At 41.2% G+C, this 12,824-nt stretch overlaps 1 pseudogene; it reads right to left on the bottom strand.

Annotated features, from left to right (window-relative positions):
* Nucleotides 1-11,567: 11,567 nt before the first annotated feature.
* LOC110300084 (glyceraldehyde-3-phosphate dehydrogenase pseudogene) lies at nucleotides 11,568-12,562 on the bottom strand (annotated as a pseudogene).
* Between the last annotated feature and the right edge of the window lie 262 nt (nucleotides 12,563-12,824).

The following is a 12,824-nucleotide window of genomic DNA, read 5'->3' as shown; positions in this document are numbered from 1 at the left end:
ACAAAAATAGATATTTGACATGCCAAAGAAATTGATAAAAATTTAAATTAGCATAAGACAAACTTGATTTGAGCTGTGGTTGTCCTGGCAAAGTCCTGGCATTACTAGGAGTGACTTTATATATATTTGTTTGAAAACGAATGAGAGGTGAATTGACCTCTAGGAAATGAAGTGAGACCCATTATTAATACTAGCTGACAATATGAGTTGGCTGCACTTACAATGGGAGTTTTCAGTTTTTAGTTCTTTCTCAAACTACTAAATACATTTGTTTCATGATTTGAACAAAAACGTCATTTCCCTTTTTGATGTGAATTGGGGTGTGATTAATCCATGCATATTCAAGGCAGGTTATTGGGGTAGTTGGGAGTCATAATCATTTGGACGGGGATTTTAGAAGATATAAGGGAGAAACTGTGATGGTAGGCTACATTTGAGGTTGTGGTGTTAGTATGGAAGTCAGGACCTTGGATAGATCCTTGAGCTCCCAGATCTAAGACAGAAAACATTTTCTTTCAGGTAATCTTTTATTTACATTGAGGCTTTATTGAGTGGCCTTTTCCACAGAGAGAATTCTCTGACTTCAACACTGAAGATCTCTGAATATGGACTACAGATTTTATCAATGAGGTACTTAGTTCTAAATAATAGATGTCAACTCTGGATAATGTAGGTAGATAATTCAGAGGTTGTTATATCCATTAGAATTATACTTAGAAGAGTCAGTCCCAAGGTTTGAGAATCATATGGGGGAAGTAAGGGGAACTTGGTAGCTGACAACATAGTCATTGACACAGTGATCATGACAATGCCAAACACTTACTTCAATGAATTCACATTATTTCCACCCTAGATCTGTTCAGAGTGCTGGCCGCCAAGTCTTTGTTACTTGTATCCACTCTAACTTCTGGGGAGGAGCAGAGAGATCACATATCTGTTTTTTATTTGGCTCCTGCTACATTGTAATCTACAAAGGTTGGTACTTAAAAAGAAAAAGCTTAATCTTTGTAACCTTTGAGTCCCACTTGGAAGATTAGGAGTCTTCTAAAATGGTCTTGATATTTGTTTCTCCTGGTGTAGCCTTTATGTTTTAAAGGCTGTAGTAGAAATTCATCAAGTTTGGCAGATACCTAATGGTGATGCACTGATTTCTGTGCTTTCCTTTTTGATCCAGATTTCTGATTTAACTTAGATTTAAATTTCTTATTATTGTTTGCTTTTATGCCACTTTAGAAAACCACCTCATCAACATGTTTTCAAAACATTGAAAAACATCCAATATTCCCATTATATTCCTCCTGCTTATCCTGATAATCACACATGCAGAAATGGGAGTTTAGACTAGTTCCCTGTAGTTATATTATTAAAGGAATTAAAGTGCACACACTCAAATCATATAGAAAAAAGATTCCTGGAAAAATATGGATGGGATATATTTGAATAAGTGTGTTTAGATGGTGATTCAACAAAATGTTATTAATAAAGTTTCAGAAGACAGAACAAAATATAAGCTTACATTATAATTTGTTTAGATTATTTATTGTGAGTCTAGTATTTATTCAATTTAAGTGCTTTCTTTTAGGATAAAACTCCTAGTACACACAGACTAGTGAAATAAATAAACCAGATGGATAAAATCTGAATATAACAACCACAACAAACCAATAATATGCACTAGAATTTAGTACCATTTATAGCATTAAGTTCTGGCTTAATTCTGAGCATACATTTGAACTCTGTATTTTGAGAACATTCCCACAGGAATATGCATATAATGAGATCCATGCTGAGTTTAAGATGGAAGTTATAAAGTTACTTTTCATGATAATAACTAAAAGATCAATGGGTAGGAATGGTGACCATTGATGTAGGTGTTAGAATTAAATTTTGTTACCTCTAAGTTAAGAACTCTTGTTAATAAAATATTGATGTGAAATGCTATAATTTAGCATGAAGTCAAAATTTTCTGGGCTGACCTTAATGGTTTTGGAAAGGCCTGAGACACAGCTCCTGCTTCTACACATTTCCACATGGTGTCTTCATGTATGCATACTCTTTTCTAAAAGTCTAAGCAGATACACAATTCCTCCCTTCCTATTTCTTTGGTACTGGATTTTGGAATTTTCTCATGTGACTATTAGAATATTCATAAATTTAATTCATTATACCTAAATATGTTGATGCTAAATGATACAATAAATCAATATGACATAGAATATAACAAAGTTTTCAAAGTTTTGTTGTGTTTTTTTTCTGTAGAGGTTGGCCTGAATGATGTTGAAAGTAGAGTGTTACATTGCACGACGGAAACTGCTCAAATCTAAATAAAAGCCTTTCTCTCTGTTATGTGCACAGCAATGTTTTATTTAACCAGTAACAGTGGGACTTGGGTAATTTACATAATTATTTTTTCAGATGAGTTAAAGTTACCCTTAAACAACGTTAACATTTTAAAATTTTCGCTAGTTGAGATGAAGTGCATCATGAACCATACTGACTATATCCTGGATTTAGAAATAATAGAACTGAAAAAGAAAAGACTAATAAGCCCACATTTTTACCACATAATATTCCTTCCTTTTAAATAAAAGATCTTGTCTATAATACTTATGAAATAATTCTTGTGAACATATTTGTGAGCACTATTATTGGGCCATACTGAAAGAGGAAATGTACAAAGAGAAGAGTGTAGACTATGGGACTAGCTTACAGTTAGTTTTAAGTTTATTTTATGTGTATGAGTGTTCACCTGCATGTATATATGTGTACCATGTGCATGCTTGGTTACGTTCCCTCTGAAACTTAGGTAAATCATTCCTTGCTTCTTCCTTAGCCGCTTTTCAGATTCCTGGAAATTCCTGGTCTGATTGGCTTTTAAATAGCTTTCTCGAAGCATTGCTCTGTTTGACAGATGTTAAAGAAAAGTAAACCCATAGCCTGGTTCTTGCTTCTGAGACCCAGTGACCAGTAAAATGGAGCTGAGTTCTGTGATCTGCCATTTTCTACTCTTGCTAAGGAATGAGTAAGGACTCCTGTAGAGAAGCAGAGGCTCTCTCTCTCTCCCTCCCTCTCTCTCTCTCTCTCTCTCTCTCTCTCTCTCTCTCTCTCTCTCTCTCTCTCTCTCTCCTTGTTCCTTTTCCTCTGTAGACTTCCCCTTGCAGATGATGTTCTTTCAACTGAAACAGATGATGTGGAGGAAAACGAAGTCTGGGTATGGAGAGAAGTGTAATCCTAGGATAATTGTACTCTTGGTAAATCTCAAAGGCAGCGAGCTCTGTGGGCCCAAATTTAGGCTTTCAGGAGCTCCTTTACAAAACATGTATTCATTCTGCTTGCTTTTAGGTTTGTGAGGCACAGGCAAGAATTAACTTCTGAAGAGTTAATTGAAGGTGAAGTAGAGCCTCCCTTCTTTCTCTCCTCTCTTTCTTTCTGTGTCTTTCTCACTCATTCTGTATATAGTAAACGTTATATATTACTTACCTTTGATTTGGAAACAAGAACACAGAACTGCTCACTGGTAAACAAAATATGAACAAACAACTATCTCCTCCTACAGTTGAAAGCCAGCTACTGTTAAAGAAAACAGAATGATGTGTGAAATGATCCCAGGAGAGCTGAGGTGAAAGAAGTCACCAGGGAGATGAGAGATTCACGTGGCAAATGATGATGCAAGACCCTTGGCATGTCTGTAGAAAAGAATCAAATTCCTAGTTGAATGATGACAGCCAGGATGAAGACTGTGTAGCAGTTTCTAAGCACTCCTGATCCAACAGTCATCCTCTTTGCTCTGCTCTTGCGTGTGCCAATGTTGCTTGTTAGATTCTTATGTCAAAAGACTAACACAAGAGTGGTGTTGTAGCCAATGTATATTTGATAACATCCCACCACCTTCATGGCATTTGAACATGGAAAGGCAACCGAATACTGAAGTTTCTTTCCATGTGGTTTCTCTACTTTCATCTATTTGGTTTTCTTCCCCAGCATTGAGTTTTAGGAACATGCCTCTAACGAGCCAAGATATGCAACGTGAGTGCATCTGTTTCAGACAGAAGCACCCGAAGGATGGTCTTAGGGGAGTATTTTATCTTCATTGTTGGGAGAGCAGCAGCATTCTGACTGTCCAACATCTGGTTAACCCAGAATTAAGACTCTCAATTAGAGTTCAGCAGTGAGAACAGAAAAGAAAATAGAGTAACTGATTTTCTCAGGAATTTTTTGTAGCCGTATGACAATCCTTTGGTAATTCTTTTCTTCCTTGGATTAAAAATTCTAAATATGCTAGGAATAATATCAGGATCAGCCATCAAGTAGGCCATCTGTTATGAGGGAGTGTCACCAACGTATTATTCAGGAACCTGATTTGAGGAAGTGTCAGGAGCTATTTTAGAGGAAGGCTTTGACACTCAGTTTGCGTATTCCTGTAGTCATCCAGTCATGCCGGTCCCATGGGATCACATGTCCTGCTTCCTCTCAGGAGTCTTTTCTTCTTACAGGATTCTTTAGCCAGGAAGGCCTTAAGCTTTTCTCTTGAATTCATGCTAAAAGGAGGAACTGATTTGTTTTCAGCCTGCTTGTTTCTTTCCATCTTAGAGTGAAATAAAATTTATTGTCTAAGCTACTGTATACAGTGTCCTCTAGAGGAAAAAAAAGAGCCGTACGTGGACTCTTACTAAAACATAAATAATTTTCCATTTAAATTTTTTTTGGCACTATTTATTTTCTTCCAGAGAAAAGTCAGAACTCTAGTTAAGCACCTACCGCTTTCTGTGTTCTGACTCCTGACAGCACACTAACTCTAAAGCTCTTTTTTTTTCTTACAGCAAATAGCAGATGTAGTTAATGCAGTGACTTTAATGTACTCCTAAAAGTAGTTGACACAGTGACCTCAACTGACTACTAAAAGCGGGTCTGTTCCTGTAATCAGGTACATGACCAGAAAGTCAGTGCCACCATAGAAACTATCTTTTTCTGCATATTGATGGGTTTTTGAGCAGGGATTCACAAACGCTTGTGCTCTTGCAGTTAAAAATAATGAAGGAAGCCGGGTGTAGTGGTGCATGCCTTTAATCCCAGCACTCGGGAGGCAGAGGCAGGCGGATTTCTGAGTTCGAGGCCAACCTGGTCTACAGAGTGAGTTCCAGGACAGCCAGGGCTACACAGAGAAACCCTGTCTTGAAAAAACAAAACAAAACAAAAAAACCAACCAACCAACCAAACAAAAAACATAACGTAGGAGTCTCAAGAGCTTTTGTTTGTGCTGGCTGGATTACCTGCGTTTACAATATTCACAATTAAACTCGGAAATTAAAAAAATATAGGGCAATCATTGTTTAATGCCTCTAATCTCGGATTTTGGGAGGCTGACTCAGAAGGGTTTCCTAGAGTTTGAAGCTTACCTGAATTACATCGTGAGTCCAGGCTGGACCGAAGTACAGAGTGAGACCCTGGTCCAAAAACGTGGAAAAACAAAAACAATAAAAGAAAGCGAACGGAACGTTAAAAACACTCAACCAAGAAGGATGTGAAGCCGAACATTGTAACATATATTTAAATATGTAAATACACATTTGAAAAGAACTGTATTTAGTGAGAAGCTGCAGATTTTTTTACATGCTGGCAAATCCTTTAATATTCTGACTAAAAGAAGACAGTGAAGTGCAAATGCACAAAAGAGGCATCCTAGCTCAACTAAGCCAGGTCCAGATAGAACTGCCCTGATGAAGTCACGTCCAACGGCAAAACTACAAAGTTTTGAGCTAATTAAACTTGTTGTATAAGCTACTGCGTATGCCAGTTTTCTTTAAAGGGGAAAAGAAAGCCAACAGAAAATATAACGAGTATTATGGAAGAATGTCTATATTCTTCCATGGTGGCTAGAGACCCAGTATAGAGGTGATGTGGCAGATAAAGGCCCCAGCCAGCCAGTTTGGGCGAGAGTTGCCTTTTCCTTAGGGAATCTCAGTGTTCTTTATCCTTCAGGTCTGCCACTGTCCGTCTGAGGCTAGTGAACATTACAGAGGGCACCTGCCTTTACAGATGCTCCACTGACTTAAATATTAGTCTCATTCCTCAATTCCTTCACAGGACCTTAAGACTGGTATTTGATTTGAATAACCTGGGTCCATGGCCTAGCCAAAGAAACATAACACTAACTCCTCAAACCAACAACTCTGGGATGGTCAATTAATGAACGAAACCTGATTATTTTTAGTAAACATGATTCCCTTTGGCTTCTAACTCTATAGACACAGGGATTTAAAATAATAATAATAAAAAAAGCACTCAGCTCCAAATGTCAAAGTTTACTGATTCCAAAAGCCACAATAATCTTCTGTCTTTATTAAATTTTAGGCTCTTGAAATATATTAATATAAATCAGGCATGGTGATTTACGCTTGTAACCCCAGCACTCAGGAGACTGAGGCAGAGTTTAAAATGTTTAAGCAAAGCTTCTTTTCTCTTTTGTGTGTAGCTGGACGCTACACCAGAGCCAATCAAGGCAAGTAGTCATTTTCCTGGGCTGTTGTATAGAAAATTCTTCTGCTGTCCTTCTATTGCTCATCTAGCAAGTGTTATCGAACTCCTTGCCTGTGACACTGGGCCTTGTGTTACATACTCCCTCTCAGCCTTTGTCTCTACTCGGTAGGCACAAAATTGAACGAAGTCATTTTTCCTTCTAGGAGTTGATTTTTTTTTCTTCTTAAAGCAATTTGTTGCTCTTTTTTATAAAAAAATTCAAAAGATTTTTTTTTTAAGTCTCTGCTGTGTGTGTCTGAGTTCCTTCACTGGGATAATACACACTGGCTATTCTCATGGAAGAACAGACCCGATGCTAGTTTTCATCCATCCCCCAGAGCAGTATTGTATTGAACTGGTCCAGCCTTTAGCAGTTCTTTGTTTCTCCATTTTGTTCATGGATCTCTTGAGGCGGGGATTATAAGCCATGTGTTGTTTGTGTGTCTGCTTTTTGGCAAAAAATAAAAAGGAGTTTTAAAACATGCCAATAGGGTATTTCCTGTACCCCTAATAATAAAAATGTAGAAGAAAGTGCTGCTCCTTAGAGATCAACAAAACCTTCCATCCATCACTAACCCTTGGCTTGGACTCTTCTTCAGCCATGAAACCAAGGAGTGTGCCTTTCTCCTCACAGACATCTCATTGTAAACATTCCAGATGCTTCTCTATGGTGGAGGAAGGGTAAGGCTTGCATTAGAAAGTATGTGTAAATATTGTACAGTGCCATGTATAGGCACTTTAAGACACACTCACCCTCACTGAGCACTTTGTACCCATTATTAATTCTTACACAATCATATGAGTTAGATATTAGATCAAGGAAATCAAGGCAAAGTGATTTGCCGAACCAGAACATTTGTTTTGGAAGTGAGATAGTTAGTGGTAGGCTGGGGATGAAGACCCAAGTCTGTGTCATTCCATTATCTAGCCTGACAACATTTGTATCATTTTTATGGTAGCTCAGTGGTCAAGAGAGGCAATTTCAGAGCAAAATTGCTTCTGATCAGTTCTTTGTTTCTGTAGTTATGAGAGGTTACTCCCCTTTTCCATGTCTCAACTTCTTTTTAAAACTGAATATGTCACTGTTTCCCCCTGTACTGGCTGGTTTTGTGTGTCAACTTGACACAAGCTGGAGTTATCACAGAGAAAGGAGCTTCAGGTGAGGAAATGCCTCCATGAGATCCAGCAGTGGGGCATTTTTAAAATTAGTGATCAGGAGGGAGAGGGCCCATTGTGGGTAGTGCCATCCCTGGTCTGGTAGTCTTGGGTTCTATAAGAGAGCAGGCTGAGCAAGCCAGGGAAGCAAGCCAGTAAGTAAATCCCTCCATGGCCTTTGCATCAGCTCCTGCTTCCTGACCTCCTTGAGTTCCAGTCCTGACTTCCTTTGGTGATGACCAGCAGTGTGGAAGTGTAAGCCAAATAAACCCTTTCCTCCCTAACTTGCTTCTTGGTCATGATGTTTGGTGCAGGAATAGAAACCCTGACTAAGACACCCCCTTTCTGGTGTCTTCTTAGGATTACTTGAGTACTTAATAATGGCACACTGCCACACATTTACTGCATACTTATTAAATGTTAGTTATTTCTCTTGTGGAAGTGGGTGATGCATTTATATGAAGACTCTGATTTCCTTTGCAATTAACTCAATGATCTTATGTTTAGTTGCTACATGATGTCAGAAGGCAAAGAAAGCCAATTGGTGGGGTTTGGGGTGAGTAGGGGTTGAGATAGAGGAATGGAGTAGAGCCAGTGACCAATTCAGTTCAAGTGTTAGTCATGGCCACCCAGTGATGTCCTGAAGGATAGAAGCAGCAACATTTGCACGGGGCTTTTAACAGGTTTTTCAGGTGGCTGTGTGATTATGTTGATTGTTAACTTGGAATTATCAAGAGAAAAAGGAAGGTGTAACAAACAGGTAGGAAATCAAACCATTTTCAGAATAGTTGTGTGACACACCCTTATCACCCTCACTGATGGGGATGAGCTAAAGGGATCTGCAACCCTATAGTTGGAACAACATGATGAACTAACCAGTACCCTGGAGCTCTTGTCTCTAGCTGCATATGTATCGAAAGATGGCCTAGTCGGCCATCACTGGAAAAAGAGGCCCACTGGACTTGCAACTTTTATATGCCCCAATATAGGGGAATGCCAGGGCCAAAAGAATGGGAATGGGTGGGTAGGGAAGTTGGGGGGGTATGGGGGACTTTTGGGATAGCATTGGAAATGTAATTGAGGAAAATATGTAATAAAAATATTAAAAATTAAAAAAAAAGAAATGCAGGGGGAATGAGAGGAGGGAGGGAGGGAGAGAGAGAAGGAGAGAGAGAGGGAGAGGGAGAGGGAGAGGGAGAGGGAGACGGAGAGGGAGAGGGAGAGGGAGAGGGAGAGGGAGAGGGAGAGGGAGAGGGAGAGGGAGAGAGAGAGAGAAGCTAGAGAGAAAGAGAAAGAGAGGAGAGAGGAGAGAGGAGAGAGGAGAGGAGAAGACAAAGAGAAAGGGAAGAGGAGAGAGAAGTGAGAGAAGTAAGAGGTAAAGGAACAAAGGAGTAAGAGTAAGAGTGAGAGAGCGAGGAGGAACATGAGGGAACGCCTACCGTGTCATGAAGGTGAATTATGACCATTGGGGTTCAGACCTCAGCTCAACTGGAGACCAGCCTGCAATTCCCCACAAGTGATGGGGGTGCAGGTATGTGTGTCTATGTCTGGACTTTTACATCAGTTTTAGGGATCCAAACTCAGGCCCACAGCAAATGCTCTTATTCAGCAAGCCATCTCTTAGTTCTAAAATGTTGCATTTGAAGAATGATAACCTGTAAAAACCCAGAATGTAAAGCTCTGAGATACATCTCAGAAGCTGGGTGCCTTAGGATACTATTCCACAGTTCTCAGTTCTCAGAACTCAGCACAGTTCTCTGCTTTGAGGTAAAGACCAAGGATTCATATAATGAACAAAATGAGTTTTTTCTACTTATGAATAAAAGGTTTGGATTTGTCTGCTGAAGTTGAAATGGTGGTGAAGTCACAGTTATTATCCAAAGCCATACCTACCTTGCTCTCAGCCCCGGAATGGTTCAATGATACAGCACAGGTCCTTCCCATCTGCCCAGACCCAGCCAAGCCCTTTAATTATCACAATCATAACAAGCCAATGTATCCGTCTTGTCTCTATACTAGTTTGGAAGTTCAAGTCCATTGTAGTACTAGCAAAATGTCTGTGATTTAGGATGGATGACATGTGCTAACAGGTGCATAAATTATGGTGTCAAGTTAATGGTTTGTTCTTGAGGCAATTAAGTAATGGTCATGTAATAGGTGTGGTCTGTCATTGGAATGAGTGGTTTATGCTTTTTCACATAGCACCTGAGTGTCAGGACATAAATTTTTGAGCATGAGAAATGTTAGGATAGAAGGTGTAGTTCTCTGTTGAAGAGAGGTAGAACATGGACACATTTCTCCTATAAGTTTCTAATTCTTCCAATGAATCTGATACACACGATGAAGAGAGGATGATGGAGTCAATCAGCAAAGAAGGACTTGGTCACCTGTTGACTGTACCATTTTTTTGTGCCCTTTGTGTGGCTTTCTGTCCAATGGACAAGCTACAGAGTTTGGTGAACAATGTGGTAATGAGCTACAAGCAACGAACACTGGATAAATGCAGCATCTTGGAGAGTTTCTAGTTTACCCATTGACAAATGTGGGGAGAGTCCTTATTGTCCCCTCATCTCAGAAGCAACAGACATTCTGGCCAAAGAAGTAGGTCTATGAGTCCACTGGGCTTTCTATCATTTTACCCCATCTCTCTGGAATGCTGAACACAAATCCATAGATTATTGATTCGTATCCCTCTGCATAGTCAGTGGATATATCTAGAAAACTTAGGAGATATTCACAGATAAGAATTTTTCCTGTAAGGTAATTGTAGTGACTTTAATGAGAAATGTCATCCATAGGCTTGTGTATTTCAATTCTTGACTTCCTGTTAGGGGTGTGCCTTTCTGAAGGAAGTACATCATTGGAGGGCAGGCTTGAGAGTTTATAGGCTTGGGCACATCTCTGCTTTCTGTTTACAGACGAAGATGCGATCTTGTAGGCTTATTGTTCCAGCCACCTACTGTAATGGCTCCCCTGTCATTAAAAATTCTCTCTATGGAACCATAAACCAAACCAAACAAAACCCTGGAACCCCCCTTTTCCATTCTCCCTCCCCCTGCTTCTATGAGCGTGTGCATCCACCCACCCACCCACCCACTCCCACTTCCCCGCCCTTGATTTCCCTACACTGGGGCATCTATTGAGCCTTCCATAGTACCAAGGACCTCTCCTCCCATTGATGCTTGACAAAGCCATCCTCTGCTACATATGCAACTGGTGCCATGTGTACTCCTTTGTTGATGGCTTAGTCCCTGGGAGCTCTGGCATGGGGGTCTGGTTGGTTGACATTTTTGTTCTTCTTATGGGGTTGCAAACCCCTTCAACTCCTTCAGTGATTTCTCTAATTCCTCTATTGAGGACCCTGCACTCATTCCAATGGTTGCCTGCAAGCACCTGTCTCTGTATTTGTATGGCTCTGGCAGGGTCTCTCAAGAGACAGTCATTCCAGGCTTCTTTCAGCATTTACTTCTTGGCATCCACAATAGTGTATGGGTTTGGTAACTGTTATCAGATGAATCCCCAGGTAGGGCAGTCTCTGGATGGCCTTTCCTTCAGTCTCTGCTCTACACTTTATCTCCATGTTTCCTCCTGTGAGTATTTTGTTCTTCTAAGAAGGACTGAAGTGCCTACACACTGGTCTTCCTTCTTCTTGAGTTTCATGTGGTCTGTGAATTGTTTTTGTTTTTGTTTGTTTTTTTTGGGGTGCAGCGAACTTTATTGATGGTATTCAAGAGAGTAGGGAGGACTCCCTAGGCCACTCCTGTTATGGTGGTCTGGGGTGGAAATTATAAGGGAGATGCTCAGTGTTGGGGGCCAAGTTGGAATAGGGACTCCTCAGCAACCGAGGGCCTCTCTTGCTCTCAGTGTCCTTGCTGGGGTGGGTGGTCCAGGGTTTCTTACTCTTTGGAGGCCATGGAGGCCATGAGATCTACCACCCTGTTGCTGTAGTCATATTCATTGCCATACCAGGAAATGAGCTTGACAAAGTTGTCATTGAGAGCAATGCCAGTCCCGGCATCAAAGGTGGAAGAGTGGGAGTTGCTGTTGAAGTCGCAGGAGACAACCTGGTCCTCAGTGTAGCCCAAGATGCCCTTCAGTGGGCCCTTAGATGCCTGCTTCACCACCTTCTTGATGTCATCATACTCGGCAGGTTTCTCCAGGTGGCATGTCAGATCCACAACGGACACATTGGGGGTCGGAACACGGAAGGCCATGCCAGTGAGCTTCCCGTTCAGCTCTGGGATGACCTTGCCCACAGCCTTGGCAGCACCAGTGGATGCAGGGATGATGTTCTGGGCAGCCCCATGGTCATCACGCCACAGCTTTCCAGAAGGGCCATCCACAGTCTTCGAGTGGCAGTGATGGCATGGACTGTAGTCATGAGCCCTTCTACGATGCCAAAGTTGTCATGGATGACCTTGGCCAGGGGGGCTAAGCAGTTGGTGGTGCAGGATGCATTGCTGACAATCTTGAGTGAGTTGTCATATTTCTCATGGTTCACACCCATCACAAACATGGGGGCATCGGCAGAAGGGGTGGATGATGACCCTTTTGGCTCCACCCTTCAAATGGGCTCCGGCCTTCTCCATGGTGGTGAAGACACCAATAGACTTCACGATATACTCAGCACCGGCCTCACCCCATTTGATGTTAGTGGGGTCTCGCTCCTGGAAGATGGTGATGGGCTTCCCATTTATGACAAGCTTCCCATTCTTGGCCTTGACTGTGCCGTTGAATTTGCCGTGGGTCTAGTCATACTGGAACACATGTAGACCATGTAGTTGAGGTCAACGATGGCAACAACCTCCACTTTGCCATGTGGAGAGCAGATGGCAGCCCTGGTGACCAGGTGCCCAATACGGCCAAATCCGTTCACACAGACCTTCACCATTTTGTCTATGGGACGAGGAGGCTGGCACTGCATAAGAAGATGCGGCTGTCTCTGGAACAGGGAAGAACAGAGAGGAGCAGAGAGGAGCAGAGAGGAGCAGAGAGGAGCAGAGAGGAGCAGAGAGGAGCAGAGAGCAGTCTGTGAATTGTATCTTGAATAATTAGGAGCTTTTGGGCTAATATCCATTTATCAGTGAGTGCATACCATGTGTGTTCTTCTGTTATTGGGCTACTTCACTCAGGATGATATTTTCTAGTTCCAT

The sequence above is a fragment of the Mus caroli genome, unplaced genomic scaffold (assembly GCF_978045245.1).
Source record: "Mus caroli unplaced genomic scaffold, Mus_caroli_1 scaffold_10, whole genome shotgun sequence".
NCBI lineage: Eukaryota > Metazoa > Chordata > Mammalia > Rodentia > Muridae > Mus > Mus caroli.
Note: the sequence above shows the minus strand (reverse complement) of the source record. Positions and strands in the feature narration are given on the sequence as shown.